Source organism: Mesocricetus auratus, unplaced genomic scaffold (assembly GCF_017639785.1).
Source record: "Mesocricetus auratus isolate SY011 unplaced genomic scaffold, BCM_Maur_2.0 Super-Scaffold_100009, whole genome shotgun sequence".
Classification (NCBI taxonomy): domain Eukaryota; kingdom Metazoa; phylum Chordata; class Mammalia; order Rodentia; family Cricetidae; genus Mesocricetus; species Mesocricetus auratus.
Window position 1 is genome coordinate 84,044,384 of NW_024429193.1, and position 16,642 is coordinate 84,061,025.

Sequence of the window (16,642 nt, forward strand, 5' to 3'; positions counted from 1 at the left end):
TGACATTCACCTCCATGAAAGATGTTAAGAGCCACTGTCTACAGACGTTTGCTAACATGTGGGTCCTGAGACAAATTAAGACTGATGATGGCCCTGTCTATGTCAACAGAGGTTTCAATCATTTTTGTCAAGATTTTGAAATTATCCCAAAGATTGGTATTCCTTACAACCCCCAAGGCAGGCTATTGTGGAATGTGCATATCACACTCTGAAAGCCTATTTAGCTAAAGTAAAGAAGGGGGACCTTGGGGAACACTTTGGCTCCCCTCACTCTACTCTATGGCTTATTCTCTATATTTTAAATTTTTTAATTGTGAATGCTTCTGGTAACTCCACAGCAGACTGACATTGGCAGTCCTCTACATAGCAAAAACCTCCGGTTAAATGGAAAGACCTTCCTTCAGGCCTTTGGAAAGGGCAAGATCTGGTTTTGGTGTGGGCCTGAGGGTCTGTTTGTGTCTTTCCACAGGATGTCGAATACCCATTTGGGTTCCAGAGTGTTATGTGCATTCTGTTACTTCTAATACACACCAGCCATCAGAAGATCTATTGGGCCTTCGTGAGGAACCCGCCTGTCCAGATACCAGAATGCTGCTTGAGAAGCTGTTTGAGTGGTGAAATATCAGCCTTGGTGGTTCGTGTTCCTGGTTTCCTGCCTATGCCAGTGGAACACTTGGGAGAGAACTAGCTTGTCCTTACACGACACAAGAGAGACCTAAACAGCACAGCAACCATTGTGGTCTCTATTGCAGCTGCCGCCATGCCAGCTACAGTTTCTGGCATCTCTATCTCTCAGTCAGTTGCCACAGCAGGCTAACTGGATAAGTTCTCAGGGGGAAGTTGCCTCTGCCTTAAGTTCCCAGAATAATATCAGTTCTCTAGTACAATTGGGCACTTAATCAGCAAACTTCTCTAGTGTCGATTTCACAAACTACATAGCTCAATTGGCTACTCAAATTATTAAGATTAATGAGACCAGAGTGCCTCTGCTTTTGGGAGACCCCCACTTAAGGGAACTGCAGCTAGAAGGTCGATTAATTAAGGGATGGAGTGAGTCACTAACCCTCAGGATTACAGCCCTGGGCAGCTCTGCTTTAGTCCTAGTCTGTCTTTGCCACATGGGAAGGCCACAAGCCCAGCGTCATTTTCAAAGAAAGCAAATTGTGCTTTCCTTGGCAGCAGATAACCCCTCAGCACAGGTCTGCCTGAGCCTGCAGGACAAGTGAGCAATCAATGACCAATAAGACTCGGGGGGCATCTGTCAACCTAAGACAGAGGGTCTGTGGGGTCTGGGCAGGTTTTTCAATGACAGGTAAGGCAGATGTTGATGTTCCAGGCCGCCTAAGACAGATTCTCATATATATAGGGACCTGTTGGGCCCTTTCCCCATGGGGATCTGCTGGCCAGTTCATGAATAGGAGCTTATATAGCAAAAATAACCTATTTCCCTCCTTCTAAGAAGGCCTGACCACAAATTCCTGTTATCTGCCATGCTTGATTGTCAGATGAGCCTGGGAACCTAAACTTCCGACCTGGGTAGTTTCCTACTATACCTGCTGACTGGTATATAAGGCTCCCCTTTCGTTGCAATAAACGGCATTCTCCTTGCATCTAGCCTTTATTTAAATCCTCAGTCCCTTGCCCAAATACATTAAAATGTTATAGCGCTGATGCTACAATGTCCCAGAGGAATTTGGCTCTATTTCCTGACTGCCACCTCATGTTCCTATGGCCTAGTCACAGTAATTCTCACTGACATACTTATCCACTTAAGTTAGAGTATACCTATACAAACCTTAAGCCAAACTAAACTCTTCTCTTTTTCAATTATTTCTTTCAACTATTTACCCACCCAAAAAGAAGAGCAACTAATGTGTACACATGATAGGAAATTGTAAACTGTTCGCTGCTGCAAACCTAACTCTCTGGTATGTAAGGTGTCATGTAACAGGCTGTCTGAGACATCTTTAACTGTCAACTTGACATAGACTAGAGACCCCTGAAAAGGGAGTCTCCAGAGACATTGTCCAGTTTAGATTGGGCGATGCATATGTCTGTGGGGAGTTGGTTGTCTTGACTGCTAATTGATGAGGACAACCCAGCCTGCTCTGGACAATACCACACTTAAGCAGAGGGTTCTGTGCTGTATTAACATAGCTGCTAAACATTAGTAAGGGAGGGAGACAGCAAGCAGCACTCCACCATGTTTTCTATTTCCTACTTTGGCGAAATCCCTGCACTGACTTATCCCTATGATGGAATATGATTTCAAAGAGTAAGTCAAATAAGCCCTTTCCTCCCACAAGCTCCATTGGTCCTGGTGCTTGTCAGAGCAGCAGAGGGGAAGCTCAAACACTGGTTTTGGGATTGGTTTGTAAGAGAAAAGTAGAAGAGTTTGAAGAACCTGTTAAAGAAATGCTAGAATCCAGTAAATACAGGTTAATGCTTCCTCTGAAGAAAGAGATGAAAAGAAGAATGTTAATAGAAATGTGGGCAGTAAATATATGTGAAGCATATTTAGTTAGACCTAGATAAACATTGTGTTCAACACATGGATTTTTTACTCATGGGATTTCAAAAAGGAACGAAGTCTATCAGAAATTGGCAGGCAAGGGGTCACTGACTCATGTTATAGTCTAGCAGATCATCTGGCTATAATTTGCTATATCCTGAAAGTTTCAGTGAGTTTGAATTCCAAAGTTACAGACTGATTTGTTTGGCAAAGGACATTTCAAGACAACACAACATTCAGGCACTGGTGTGATGTGTGCCTATTTTATAATGAAAGAAATAAAACATGAAGGAGGACAAGGAAAGTGTGTTGTCCTAGGTAAGGAGTAAGGACACAGTTAAAGTTGTAGACAGAGCTTGCAGGGCACTATAGACAACATCTATATTTCTTCAAGGAAAAAAGTCATCACACTATACTGCAACAATAAGAATGGTGCCATGTGAGCAAGAACTCATCCATCAGAAGCTCCAGGTTGTAAAACTGAAAATCCAGCTAGAAAACTTTCACTTGAAAGGATAACACCTGTAAAAAGAGTCCAGAGATCGCCTTCATGGTGAAAAAAACTTGCTTGAAAATAACTGCCTAAATAATGTTTTCCAAAGTTCAATTGCAGTCATAGTTTCGGGGTGGGAAGGCAGACTACATTTCATTTATTTACTTATTTATTTATTTATTCATTCATTCACATGTTTATTGAAAGTAGTGTGCTATGGTGCTGATGCATGCATGGAAGTTGTCTCGTTCCTTCCACCATGTCCAACTCAGGTCATCACGCTTGTCAGTAGGTACCTTTATCCCTTGAGCCATCTCACTGCCCATAGGCTACATCTTGACCATCTTGGAAAGCTCGGTTTCTTTGTTCACATAGTGCTGATTTTGAAGGCATGCAGAATACAACACTAACAGAGTCATGGAAACGTATAACATTCTAGAAATCTGTTGAGATCAGGAGTTATGGATCATACTTAGGTTTGTATGTGAAGCAATGAAGGTAAAACTCAAACTGTAGTGGAGAGCCAAGGATGTTGGGATGCCAAGAATATGAGCTATCACCTGAGGAAATCTGCAAAAACCAAGTTGGCTCAGCCCAAGAAAAAAATATGTGATAAGACAACAGGGCTCTAACAGGATTAATATTACTCTAAACTTTTGGGAATGTAGAGAAAGTTATCATGAGTTCCAGGGGCCAAACTTAGAGCTTAAAGTTTAGGTGGTTGCAATACTGGATTGCGTCTTCCCTTGCTATGCTCCATTCTTCCCTTTTGTAGTGGGAATATTTACAGCGCTGTGTGGTGGAATTATACATCTTTATATTTTGTTTTATTGGGTCTCACAGTTAAGAGATCACCTTGAGTCCCAGAAAATATTTTGGACTTTGAACAGTATTGAAGTTGTTAAAAACTATGGAATTTTTGTAGTTGTACTAAGTGTATTTTACAGTAGGAGATGGTCTTGAGCCAATGGAGGATGATAATGGAATGTTGTGGTTTCACTGTAAAATGTCCCCCACAGCCTCATGATTTTGAATGTGTGGCCACCATCTACTGGCACTGTTTAAGGAGGCTGTAGAGCCTTTGGGATACAGGGCCTTGCTGGTAGATGTAGGGCTAATATACTCAGGGTTCATGGGAATACCCCCACTCTAGTTCCAGACTTCATGACTGCCAGTACAATATCACCAGTCACCTCATGCTTCCAGTGTCCCAGATATGAGATTTCCTTCCACTGTTCCTTCTCTACCATACCCACTTAAACCATGAGCCAAAATAAATCATTCTTCCCTATTTAAATAATGTGAGTTTTATCATTGCATTGAAGAAGATTTTCACTGTAATTAAAACTATTAAAACACGAAGTAAGATTGTACCAATAATCAGGGCATCTCCAAAGTATCAGTAACACCGAACCACCTTGTCACAAAATGACAGCATGATCTCAAGCAAGGGACAGTTTCTCTCACCTATCAACAAGTTCATTTATTCTCCCAGAATACTTTTATAGTTACTTCAAAATCAGACCATTCTCTGTGTTGTTTGATTTAACTTGCAGTGATTAATGACTTTCCTTAGACTTAATTAATTTGCCTGGTTTTGGTGACTTTTAGCTTATAACTCATGAAAATCATAACTTTTACTTTCTATTTGTTTATTGTTATAAATTGTAACTGAGACTGATCCATGAAGATGTTGTGATATTGGTTCAGAAATAGTGGCACTGAACAAAAAGAGATAGTGTAGGTAAAACTAATTTTCCTAAATCATTGGTTCATTACTATGTAAGTCTTTTTTTAGTAACTACTGGCTGATGAGATACCTCAATAGATAAAGTCTCTTGCCAATAAGGCTAGGGACCTGAGTTGAATTCCCTTTGATTTATATAATAGGAGAATTAATATGAGTTTTCCTCTCATCTCCATGAACATGTAATACACACACACACACACACACACACACGTAACTTAAATTTTTTAAAGGTTTCTGGAACTTTTATTTGGTAGTAGAATAAAATAAAAAAGTAATCAAGGTATGTTATTTTATATAAAATTCATTGTAGACATGTTTCCTAATGGACCTGAGAAAAGTCTTCATTTAGCAATCATGAAAAGTCTTCTAAACCTCTAAGATGAAATTTTCTGAAGAGAATAAAAGTTCAGCATAAGAGAGAGAGAGCCTTTTACCCTGACATGAAATGAACACTATCTATGCTGAACAGGTGCAGAGGTCTTCTGTAGAGTGATTCAGTCTCCAAGTAGAACAGTAGAAACTGTCATTACACCACAAGATGCACAACACAGCCTCAGACCTGAAAACAGTATACAAGGCCTAGACCTGAGGGAAAAATAGAACGTATCAAGAACTATGAGGTTTTCAGCAATTGTATAGGTGGGGCAACTAGGAAGATTGTTCCATTGTGTCAAGTGAACCTCAAGATCATTACTGTTGAGATTTTCCTCTACAAGTTCCTCCAAGGATGCTCCTCAGCCAGGGCACACCAAGGAGGATGAAAAGGCCCCCTATAATCAAAGATATTTCCAGGGCTGGATGTTAAAGTTGACATTGCCTCAGTGAATAGCTATCTTTGCAAACAGTTATTTACAGCATTGAAAATCAAATCACATTGTTCATTCAGGAATTATCTTAGAAGAAACTGAAAAGATTTATGAAATACATATAAAATATTGGCACTGGAGTGAGCTGTGTCCATAAATGCATCCTATGTCCACTTCACTGGCAGGATACAACTGCATGCATTTTCTAAATAGAGATTCTGTTCCTGCTAAGTGACAGGCACTGTGCTAAGAGCAGACGCGTGTAAAAGCTTCCTTGTCTCTACCACACAACTCAACAGATGTACAAACCAGTTTGAACAGATTGCCACGCGTGCAGTGCACATGGCTTCATTGTTGCCCCATTGATTCTGAATTGGTTTTATACTGATTTGGCAGAAAAATTCTGTAGTACAATCTACACCATTCTGAGTGACATATTCTCTATGATGATCCCTGCAATTGCTTAGGCACCATCGAAGTACTGTTCCATCTCCAGTACTGAGAATATACAATCACAAAAAGCCAGTTCCCTCATCAACCATGCTGTGACTGTAGTTTCTTTTCATAAACCATTATCTAGCAAGTGCTGCTTCTGCGCTCTAGCGCCATTGCTGCCCATCCAGCACTTGGTGCTCCTGCTTTCTGACACTCCACCATCAGGACAAAGCAACAAAAGACCTTAGTCAATCCTCTGTTCCCTGTTCAGGGTTTGATAAAACATAGTCATAACTGCTTTCACCAGCACTGCCTCATTTCTGAGCTTGCGGAGTCAGTATCAGTGTCCATGTGGGTGTGTATGTTAGAGAGTATGTATGTGAGAGGAAAAAGAGAGAATGCGTGTGAGCAAAATAAATAGAGTGTATGTGTAAGATAAAGTATGTGCAGACATGTGTGCATGCATACATATGTGTGTGAGAGAAAGAGGAAGTGTGCACTTGTGGGAGAGGGAGAAGGAGTGTGTGTGAGTGCGTGTCAGAGAAAGAACGAGTGTGTGTGTGTGAACGAGAGTTTGTGTGTGTTTGTATGTGTGTGTGAGGGTACACAGGTGAGTGTGTGTGTATGTCAGAGAGAGAGACAGAGAGAGAGAGAGAGAGAGAGAGAGATGACAAAGGTCTGCCTTTCTTGATCATTCTCCACTTTATTTACTGAGGCATAGTCGCTGTCTGAGCCCAGAGCTTACCAGTTGGCTCATATCAAGTGCTGAACTTAGAGCAGTCCTCCCTGCTCATCCACTGTTTAAGTGAGTGCTGTGGGTCCAGTCTGTGATTCTCATGCTTGTGTGGCAAATGCCTCCCCACTGATCTGCCTCCCTAGCCTTTAAATATCATCTATTCATTCTCACGGGAGCTTGGATCTCCCTTCCTATCCTCCTGTCAATCTCTCATCATCACGGAATATCTAACTGATCCAACAAAGAACACATCCACGTAAGTTTTCATTCTTCCTCTCTTAATATACCTTTTCTTCATTCTTTTCTTCTCCCAGCAATGGCAATCCTCAATTCATCAACTCAAGCTTCCTCTTTTACTCTCCATATCTACGTCTTCTTTATTTTCCTTATAAGGTACCGTGCACTTTAATTGCCACATATTCCTCGAACAAAGCTCCAGTAGCACAATTATTTTCTGATTTTTTCTGTATAAATTCTTCTTAAATACTGTTTGGTACCTTCTAGGCACACATAATAAGTAAATGGGAAAAATGTCCAACACATTGAAGGTGCTTATGAGAATTTAAACTACGTGATGTTTGTGATCATTATCTTAACTACAGACATCACTTGATTTGTAATCATCTGGGAGACATACCTCTAAATGTGTTTTTCAAGAACTTTGTGAAGACTTTAAGTAAAAAGAGAGACCTGTCTCATGGGCTGGAGGGCTGGACTGATTAAAGGCAGAGAGAGAAAGCTACTTGAGCAGGCTGCCTGCCTCCAGCCTCCAGACAGAGTCACCGTCCTTCCCTGCACTTTGCTCACCACACAACCCTTCCGTCCCTTAAGCTATTTTTATATTAATTTGATCTCATCAGGAAGGAAAGTAATAAGGTGGGGGAAATGTTTTTTATCACCCTTAAAGTGATATATTCCTTAGTAGTCTGCAAAATTCCTGGTCAGTAACCCAATGCATAGTTCAAGGATCACCTCCAACTTTATCTTGTTCATTGGTTTCTTCCAAATTGTGTTCCAATGTGAAAACTGTATGAAAGAACAGATGTGAACACAACATCACTGATGACCAGTTAAGTAACAAGAAAAAGATATCAGCATCAGCACCACTGTCATTAGTAAATCACTGATGGGAGGAAACCACGTGAGAACGCTCGTGCTATAACACACAATCTTTCTTTTTATTTCTGAAGGCAATTCCTGAATGTTAGAGCAATAAGTTAGCTGGTATACCTCTGTCTGCATTTATAGTTGTTTGACTCATACAGTTTTTGTTTGTTTGAATGTGATGTAAATATTTGAGTGTTAGGGAAGGGCATGTAAATGCTCAGATTTCTAGTTTATTTGGAAAGACTGATAGAGTTGATGGTGATTGCCCTGGATTTCTGTATAACTGCCATCAGTAGATCTATGAGCTGCTCCTTTCTGATGGACAATTTGCTCTCAACCATTTCTATCCTGCCAGATTCACAAATTCACAATTCCTTTTTGAGGTCCCTTTGTGCACATAAATAGGCAGCTATAACTTGAGAGCCCAGATTCCTTCCAAAGAGTGCTAGTATTTAAGACCCAGACTGCTTATTGCTATAAAACAAGAAGAAAATATATAGGCTTACATATCGCCCTTCTGGGGGAAATCTGTGGACTAACTCTTCTCTCAGATATAAGGCTTACAGTTTTATAAACCAAACCAAACAAAAATGCTCTGCAGTATTCTAGTGTTTTCTCACTAGTGATACTCTGAAAGCAAGAAAAAAATTCTTTTGTTTTTATCCAACTCAATGACAAGAAAAGTTACAGAAGGTAATGGCAGTACATCTCGTTACTTTCAAAGGATTTTGCATTGAAAATACTATTTCTCTTACATTCAGCACACAGCGTGCATTTGATGACAGATGGTCATTTCAAGTGCTGTGGTCTATCTCTCTATATAATGAAAAATATATAAACCTTCTGTTGCACCGCATAGACGTGGGGCTTAAACACCTGTTTCAAATTACTCTGATACCATAAACATTCTTTAAATTGGAAACCCTGCATTTAAGAAAGTAAGAGGCACCATAGCCAACTACCCTAAATTGAGTAGACCTGGGTCCAGTGAGCAGTAGAAAAAGAAAATTATGCCAGTAGCTACTGACAAACAGCTAACGGTAATAATATTACTCAGCAGGAATATAGTTAAGATCTATTGCTGTACAAATTCTATATATTCTCAAAAATGTACTGAAAATAAATCTATACTTTTAATCCTCAGGATATCTCTTACATGTGATACCTCTGGATTTATATTTTAGGGTAAATGTTTAAGATACAATGTTTGATGTTTTAATTACCAAGATATTAGTGACATTTTCTAAAATTATTCATTTCTATGTCTCCCGAATACTGATAACCAAGGTTACACTCAAGAACTAAACCACTACCTTTTGAGCTCATCTACCTAGTCCATAAAAACTGGATGTGTGATACCTTGTCAGTATGCAATGAAGTCATCACCATACTTTTCTGATTCCACAGGGGAACATCTGCCCACTTGAAGCTCCCATAATGAAGAATTGTCAAATGACAGAAGAGCTGCACATCATCTGATAACTAACCTGGAAAGATCACTTGCCAAAGGCGTCATGCCATGGCAGACAGATGTTGCTCCTGTTTCCTACTGAACAAGAGGTCAAATGTTGGGAAGCATAGTCTAACTTCCACCTTGTGTGATACATCTGTTATCTAATACACTTTCCACTCTGCATGGCATAGAAATCAGAGGTACTTTTCAATTTATTAACTGATTAAAACATCTTAAAGGTAAACTCATCCCTAGAGCAATTATGCAATTTAGCCTGACTGGCAAGTAGGTCACTGGGTTGCACACAAATTATCATTGATGACAGAGTATATGAGAACTACCCTACAACCTGTCAAAATATACAAAATGAAATAAGCATCAATAAAATGACTTAATTTCATATATATGTTACCACCATGGATCAGACTGAGTAAATTTGTAACATCGTGGGCCAGTAGGCAAACAGGTGAAAGAACAATATTTTGTCTGGCAGGTGGATAATAATAACATTTCCAGAATTTAGAGAATGAAACCACTTCACATCGTTCTTGGTGGACTGAAAAATAAATGAAATTTTGGACCTTTGTAGATATTACTTTTCGTTAAAAGTATTGTATTTAGAGAAAAAGCACCCTTAAGCACTCAGGCATTAAAACTTAGCCCTGTAGATTGAATTTTATTTTAATATTTGTAGAAAATTGCATCACATTTTAATAAATTTTCTTCAAAATTAGTGTGTGTGCATGTGTGTGTGTGTGCGTGTGTTTACAGTATAAAATGAATTGACAGCAACCCTCAGCTAGTGGCAAAAATTTCATGTGGGTCTTCATAAATTTTAATCTGTATTATGAATGTATTATACTTATTGCTCTGCAACATGCTATTTTTGTATATATATATATGTGTGTGTGTATATATTTTGTACAAAACTTTCTTATCAGGCAAAGATGGATTTACTTAGTTTTCTGTAATAAATACATACTAGCCTCCCTACTAAAATGGACATATTGTCGAGTTTTAAAGAATATTTTCTAACAGTTGGCCATTTCGTTGCTTTCTATTTTTGTCTATTTTGGGATTGTATTTTAATTAAAAGCATTCCCCTCTTCCATTCCGTCTCCCCAAGCCCTCCCAAATGCTTCTTCTGACAACCCTTCAAACGCATGGCCTCTTTTTTCATCAAACATTATTGCATGAATGCACATATTTCTACTTGCCCATATATTTACAAATATAACTCGATGAGTTCATATAATATTACTTGTATCTGTTTTGATGATGGGTAAAAACTACACTTACTAAGGACGGATGTTTATAGATTGTTGTTGGCGATTATTCTGGTTTAGAAAGTGGTTGTAAATTCTCCTCTAATAACCATGACTTTACAGGTACTGAGATGCTACCTAGATTTCTAGTACCAGGCACAACTTCTTTCTTGTTGAGTGGGTCTTAGGTCTAAGTAGAGAGCAGTTGGTTACCTCTACAGTATGTATACTACTACTGCACCCACAGGGTTACCGTGCCACGTTGGTTGTTGATATGGTTCACAGGTGTCATGACTGAGAAGGACAGTTGGTCGTCTCAGTCCTTTGGAAGCTTGCATGGCACCTTCTCGTACGATAAAAGTTTGTCCTCCAGTAGCGGACATACAGGTCAGTTCCAGCTTTGAACCACTGAACTCTGTGTCTGAAGTGCATGATATACTCAGCAATAGGAATTTACCTTTCACCTTGGGGAGAAGGTGGGGAACTAAAGACAGTAGCAATAGGAATGTATCTTGGAAATACCTTGGATAGCCCTGGCCAATACTAAAGAGGGATTCTCATTTCTGGTATTGGGGGTTTGGGGAGGTGGTCTTTAGCTATTAGAAAGTGCTATCAGCCCAGATGAGAAAAGTTTGGTAGAACTATGTGTGTATATTTATACAGTGAACTATGTGCATTATAGGGTTTTGTTTCTTTTCTTCTTTTATTTTTCTTTTTTAGGTAAATAGTTAATAGTATGATTCTGTGTGGCCTTCTAAGCCATTCATATTGTTATTTTACCTGTCTCCCTCTTTCTCTTTTTAGCTACTACTATAATGCTCCAGTGATCAAAGAAATTACTTTCTAATGTCACTATCAATGGAGTAAGTTTCCCTTAGAAATTGTGGGAAATTACTCAAGCTTCTGTGAGTGAGGGATGAGAAAAGGATGTCTAGGAAAGGCTGGGAAATGTTCTCTACCTTTGTGATAGTTTTAATCAATCTCACTTTTATCATCAATGCAGGCACGAATAAAACCTATTATTTCTTAATGCTGTCTCATTCCCTATCTACAGAGGCTACAGTAAGGCTCATTCCCTATTACATAGGCAGCTGCTTCCATAAAATGAGGGGCACTAGCTTTCTGATGCAAAAGAGTATGAAGATTTCAAAGCCCTCTCAGTGTCTCCCTCCCTCTCATTTCTTCCCTATCCCTCTCCCTTTATCTCTGTGTGTCTGTGTGTCTGTGTGTCTGTCTGTCTGTCTCTCTCTCTCTCTCTCTCATGTGTGTGTGTGTGTACACATGCACACTCTTGTCTTGCATGTGTCTATCTATATCTCTGTGTTTCTGTGTCTTCACACATAAAAGAAGCATAGTAATAAAGCACTTATTCAGACTGCATGAAACCAGCCCTACAGAAGAGAAGAAATGGAATGTGTGTATGATGGACACACACACACACACTCACAATCAGACAGTCATGTGGAATGTTGCTGTTTTAATCTTATCAACATCTATGGTACCTAAACATATTTTCTATGCCTTTGTTGTTCGTTAAAACTGAAAAGATTAAAATAGAATACCCAGTCACAGATTGTCATGAAGTGGTGAGGTCATTATGTCATCATGTACCTGAGTGCATGGATATACTCATCTAAGTCCACAATAAATATACATGAAAGTGAAAAATACCATTAATCTCACAGTACCTTCAGTGTACCCACCTGATTTTAGGATTTTTCTGACTCCCATAAGGAAAGTATTATAGATAGATGATGAGATAAATTATTTGGCCATAGTGTCCTTGATTTATAAGCCAATAGCATTTGTCTTTTAAGGTTTTTCATCATTTTTCCTTGTAATCTTCAGCTACCTAGTGATGCTCAGCCTTACATTCCCCCAGTTTCTAACATGAACTAGTCAGAAAAATTTGGAGAAAAAGGCACTAGAAAATCCTCCTTCTATCAATCAAGGAGTAATAGCCCTCCTGTCTTGTAAGAAGCACTCTCTGGAGAAAATTGGTTTCTATGACTCTAAAATTGAGTTGCCTGTAAATATGCCAATGACTAGCTGAGTCACAGCAAATTTTCTTTACAAATGCAATACCTTTTAAAGATATTTAGCTATGGGAATTCTATCGGCTTTTTAACATGTCTCTGGATAATCAAGTTTATTGTTTTTGACTATTTTTTATACATCTATGTACAAATACATATGTAATGTACCCCAGGCCATAATGTAAACTTTTTTCTCACCCAATTTCCTTGGGCAAACATCAACTTTGACTTTTTTCTTGTACCTCACTTTTCATTTGTTTGCTCTCAGATAATTTCATTTATCCTCCAAACCTCCAATCTTGTTTCGATCTTTCCCATTTTTATAACGTCTTGATATTTTAAAGCTTCAAATATTAAGGATCTGTGTAGCCTTAATTTTGCCTGCACTGTGACTTACCTCTTCCTCTGAACACAAATCAGCATCACTCTCAGGTCTCCTCGGGGCCAAACCTATTTCCCCAAACAAAGATTAGACAAGTTCCCTTACACTATGACCTTGGATTAGCAGGTATCTGAATACTGATATGGCATAGGTTATGAATCAAAGAGAAAAAGAAAATTCTATGATCTACAGTCCTCAAATTGGAAGTAACCAAGTAAAAAGCACTTATTAGTTAATAAGCAGGAAGTCCCTTATTACTGTTTTCCAGACCTCTTCTACCTGGCATACAGGAATCCTAATTCTAAGTTTTCACGTACTTAATGTTCTGAGACTGTCTCATGCTCTATTAGATACTTATTGGAAGAGTTTCCAAATCCACTCAGAAGACTCTAGGATGCAGCTATATTGGATAAACAGTGCTTTAGAGCACAGTGAATGTGTCATTAAACAAACAAACAAAATCAAGGTGTTTGAGAGAAAGGTTGTGTTCATTGGTAATTGGTCTGGATGATTTAGGTAGGATTGTAAATTTCCATTTGCATTGGCTGAAGGACTATAACATAGAATTCTAAATATTCATTGTTTCATTATATAACTTGCCAAGTTCTTGAGATGTAAGAAGAAACACATAGCCAGGCCTTGGTGGTGCATGCCTTCAGTCTAAGTACGTGGGAATCAGAGGCAGGTAGATTTCCAGAGTTTGAGGCCAGCCTGTTTTACAAAGTGGTTTCTAGCACAGTTGAGATTGTTACAAAGAGAAACACTCTCTGGAAAACAAAGAAGAAGAAGAAACACGTGTATTTGATTATTTGATCTCTGCCCTTGCCTCTTACCAGAGAGATTCTTACTTAAGATATTTGTAAATAGGAGCAATGGGAGAATTTTTTATGCTAGTATTTGGCCTTTGTCTCTGATTTCTGACATACAGCTCTTAAGACCTCTGTAATTTCCCCAGTGGCAAATACTGCTGGCAGAGAGCTTCTAAATCCCTGGGAATTTCCTAGGTGGTAAGAAATCTTGTAACAAGGTGACTCTTGATGGGCTTCCAGATAGCCTTAGGATGGGAGCTGGTAGTGAAGAGAGTCAATCATGCTATCAGAGGACTGGAACTTCCAGTTAAGACCCTAACATTTCAGGAGGGGAGAAAGACTGGAGTCAATCAATAACCATGGGCAATAATTTAATCAATCATGTCTACTTAATGATTCCTCTAAACAAACTCCAAAGGATAGTGTTTGAATAGCTTCCTGATAGCTGTAGGCATGGAGGACTTGTGGCTGCAGAGGGCACAGAAACTTGTGAACTTTGGTATGCCTTGCCCTGTCCGTGTCTTCCAACAGGCTATTCATTTATATCCTTTGTAATACGTTTTTCCAAAATAAAATGTATAAATATAAACGCTTCTCCAAGTTCAATGAGTAATTCTAGCAAATAAACCAGACCAGCAGGTTAGTCAGCTCTGGTAACTTCCTGTTTATAACCAGCTGGTCAGAAACCTTGGGTTTACAACTGACATATGAAGTGGAGGTAGTTTTATGTGATTAAATACTACCCCTGTGGGGTCTTATGTTTGATAGTACTAGTACTGAACTGAATTACAGGACACCCAACTGGAGCCTACTGATTAATTGCTTAGTGTGTAGGAAACCCTCACATGCATGCACACACAGAGAGACACAAACACACAGACATACACACAGGGACAAACATACACATTTGATGTCATAAAAATTATGTGGGTATAGGCAAAATAGTTATTTTTCAGTAAAAATTTGAAAGTTCATATTAGGAGTCCCAACACACTGTAACACATTACAGATCAAACAATCAAAGCTAAGATAGAATGTGCAACATTCATATTTAGGATTCAGCTTAGAGACAATATTATATGTGTGTTTATGCTTCACCAGACCGCCGTCACAGCAGTGAGTCCATACCCATCACTACTGCAAATCCTACCTCATTTCAGGCTTGCTAAGGGTACCTTTCATTAGATTCCATATCTGGCCCCTGAAAATTCTCACAGAAGAGAAATGAAGAAGGGAAGGGCTTCTAAACACCCACAGAATTCCATTTCATTCAGGACAGTCATTCAATCAACCAGACTCTATGTCTTTGACATTCTGATAACAGAAAACAATTCCTTTCTTTTGCAAGCTCCCTGGCATATCACTACCCACTTTTTCATGTCACGTCCACTTCAATTTCAATTTTGCCCTAGGACACAAGCACCTTAGTATGGTCAGTTCAGCAGCATATCAATGATGGGGAATTTAAGAGCCTATGAAAGAGAGCTGGATGAAAAGGATTCCTAAATGCTTTTCAGCACATCCATGCATCATCTGCTTTCAGTGGAGTGATATTTTAGAATCACCCACTCAAGCTGACACAGATTCTGAATGGAGAGGTCTGACCCGCATATGATGATAAGTTCCAATGCCATTAGTCTCTTTAATGCAGGCTTAGCATTGATGAAAGTACTTCTGTTGCTGCCTGGCATAGACAGATAGAAGAATGTTTTCCCTGCAAAATATCAGAAACCATTTTAAAGCTTTAACTCAATAGTTTAACAAAGCCCCAGAATGAATATATATTACACTATGCTGGCTTCTCATAAAACTGCAAAGATCTCAGACTTACTATTATTTTTTTTAATATTAAGTGAAGGCCAGCAACTTTTAATTGACACTTTGCCATCACATCCCACTAGGGAGTTACTGATACATAAGTAATATAGTCAGTTGTGTGTATGTGAAGATTAAAAGAGAATAGAGACAAATTAAAAGTTACTCTGCAAATTATATAGCCCATAGTGAAACAAGCTTGTTTTCCGTGTCAATCCCAGTTCCCTCTCCCTCCCCTCCTCCCCCGCCCCCATCCCATCTCCTTTCTGCTCTCCAGGAAGGGTGAGACCTTCCATGGGGGATCTTCAAAGACTGTCATATCATTTGGAGCAGGGTAAAGGACCTCCCCCCCATGTGTCTAGGCTGAGAGAATATCCCTCCATGTGAACTGGGCTCCCAATGTCCATTTGTGTAGTAGGGATAAATACCGATCCACTACCAGAGGCCCCATAGATTGCCCAGTCCTCCTAACTGACACCCACATTCAGAGATCAGTCCTATGCTATCAGTTTGGGTCCATGAGCTCCCCCTTGTTCAGGTCAGCTGTTTCTGTGGATTTCTCCATTCTGGTCTTGACCCCTTTGCTCATCACTCCTCCCTCTCTGCAACTGAAATCCAGGAGTTGGGTTCAGTATTTAGCTGTGGGTGTCTGATTCTGCTTCCATCAGCTACTGGATGAAGGCTCTAGGATGGCATATAAGGTAGTCATCAGTATCATTATCAGCGAAGGGCATTTAAGGTAGTTTCTCTAAAAATAGGAAATGTGTTTCAAATGTATTTCCCTCTGGGGCCTTACAGATATTTGGGGTCTCAGTGCTGTTGGTACTGAATTACTCTAACTTGAATCAGCTAAATGTTATTTTTAAATTCACACAACCACACATACTTATCTTTTCAAAGTAATATGAAGTAACATACTATAGAAACATGAGTTTAATGGAACAAAATAAACAAAAAGCTCTTAAAAATAAAAATAAATGATTACATCTGTTTTAAAAAAGTATTTTATGTTTTCTGACTCTGAGAAAAGAGAACTATCATAG